We start from the raw sequence: 2,363 nt of genomic DNA, 5'->3' as shown, positions 1-2,363 counted from the left end.
GGACCTGCTGTGCTGAGGAGGGACTCTGAGGAGAAGGGCCTGGCAACTGCGAGGGACACCATCCAAGCCAGGGGTTTCTGCTCACTGTGAAGAAGGCCAGTTGCATACGGGGCTGCGTTAGGATGAGCATGGTCCCCAGAGCAGGGCAGTTCTTCTGGCCCTTGACACCGCACTGGTAGGGACCCCCACACATGGCTTTGTCCCAGTTCTCGGCTCCCTCTTTTGCTGGAGCTGGGAGGAGCTGGAGAGTGGCCAGAGGAGATGTGGCCAGGTGGAGTTTGGGGCCTTAAGCAGATGGGCTGTGTGGAGGGGCTGAGAGACCTGGGCTTCTTTGGCCCCTTTGCCCAGTGGTGGGGAGGCTCAGGGCAGTCTAGGAGTAGCCTGAGACTGCTTGAAAGGTGGTTTCAGAGATGGTGGAGCTTTTCTGAAAACTGGGAAACATCATGATGAGAAAGAAAAGATACCACCAAGTGCATCTTGGGAAGTTGAGATGGGACACGAGGAGAAAGAAATGTCCCTGCAAGCGCAGTTCTGTGGTACAAGAGGCCACCCAGCAAGAGTCTGGATTAGCCAGAGCTTTGCATTTCAATGAACAGTCTGTGAGGATGGAGAGATATCAGTAAGGGTAGGAAGATGCTCAGGTGACACCCAAGTTGGTAAGCAGGCTGGGTGTCCAGAGCCTGCAGGGAAAGAGGTGCAGGTGTGGGACACCGTAGGACATGCTGTGGTGGAGACATCTGGGGGCAGTGGCAAGGCTGAAAGCCCCCAACACAGCCAAGGTCTTGGTCTGCTGGGCTGTGGCTGCTCTCTCTGCAGGTGATGCCTGTGAGGAGACATCTTATCATTAGAGCACCAGGACTTCATCGCCCCCTTGTCACAACCTGTGAGCCTGAGAAAGAGTGTGTGGTAGTCCTGCTCTAGGCATTGCACATCCCCACATCACACTGGCCCAGGAAGAGCCCTGAGCCCTGTGTGTGAGGGACAGGGTCTCCCCTCCCAGGGGCTGGGGGTCTTGGGCTTGGCCCTTTGCTTGATAAACACATCCAGGATTACTCAGCATCAGAGACACATTGCCTTTCCTTTGCCTACCTGTCATCACTGCCTCCACTTGCCTGCTCTAACCAGCCCCAGAGTTGCTTTGTCAGGGATGGCCCTCAGGGGGACCCATTAATGCTCCAAGAAACTGTGGAGTTTGCATCGACTGTGACTTCTGGAGAGGTTTCATCAGCTTCCTCTCAGGGTCTGAGCTTCATGGACTCATCCCCAAACCCACCAGAGGGGTCATTAACATGCCGCCTTGGGCTGGGCCTCTGCTTCTGGTCTCCTGGGACGGAGGGAGCTCATGGCAAGTGGGCTGTGCTGCAGAGAGACATCTCTGGCCAGGAGCAGCTCCTCTGCAGAGCCCAGCAGGGCTGAGGGCTCTGCCTGCAGGCACCGAGGGGAGAACAGCGAGGCAGAGAGAGCTTAAAGGCAGTTGGAAATGGGAGGCTTGCTGAGAGCTCAGGGAAGGAGAAATCTTCAGAGCCCTTGACACGGTAAGTCTCTGGGTGCAGGGCAATGCCGATGCGGTTCCTGGAGGCATCTCCTCAAGCTGGCAGAGCCCACAGCTCCTGGGATGTGCCAGGTGGGACTCCCTGTGCAGAGGCAAGTTTGAGTGGCTGGGTGTGAATGCAGGTGTGCAGGCAGGGGTGCCCAGTTGTGTCCTTCAGAGTAGGGACAGGGAGGAGAGGTGTGGGCAGAGCACCAGCTCCTGGCAGGGACAGCTCCAGGCAGCAGAGACATGGGCAGGGAGTGGGAGGAAACTGCAGGCAAGCCCTGGGCTAGGCTGCCTTCAGGCTGCTCTCTTGTGGTCCCTCACTCTAGATGTCTGCTGGGCATTGTCTGCTGAGCAATGAGCTGACTCTGCCTTTAGGACATCCCATCTTCAGGACATCGGACTGTCTGCTTTGCCTGTGCTGCTGGGCTTGGGAGCTGCCCCAGAAGAGCACGGCTGTGCTGTAGGATCCCAGGGAGTGCTGAGCTTTCCTTGGAGGTCAGTTCTCTCCTCTCAGAGGCCTTTGCTTCTCTCTGAGAGGGGCTGTGTCCTTCTCTCTCCATCACAACTTCACCTCTGGGCTGGAAAGAGAAGAGTTTGCAGATCTGCCCTTGGAAACACACTCCCCATCTTCATCACAGTCTAGTTTTGGGATTTTTTTTAAGTGTAATTTTTGTGTGAGGTCATCTTCAAGGTAGCACAGCAAAAGTGCAGGGCAGCTGGGTGATAGTGTAATGAACGCTGCAGCTCTCTTGACTCTGCACTAAGCACAAGAGCTGAGCTGTTTTGCCTGTTCTGTCATTCCCTTGCTGTCCTCTTCCCACTTTCA

Source organism: Grus americana, unplaced genomic scaffold (assembly GCF_028858705.1).
Source record: "Grus americana isolate bGruAme1 unplaced genomic scaffold, bGruAme1.mat scaffold_378, whole genome shotgun sequence".
Classification (NCBI taxonomy): Eukaryota; Metazoa; Chordata; class Aves; order Gruiformes; family Gruidae; genus Grus; species Grus americana.
Note: the sequence above shows the minus strand (reverse complement) of the source record.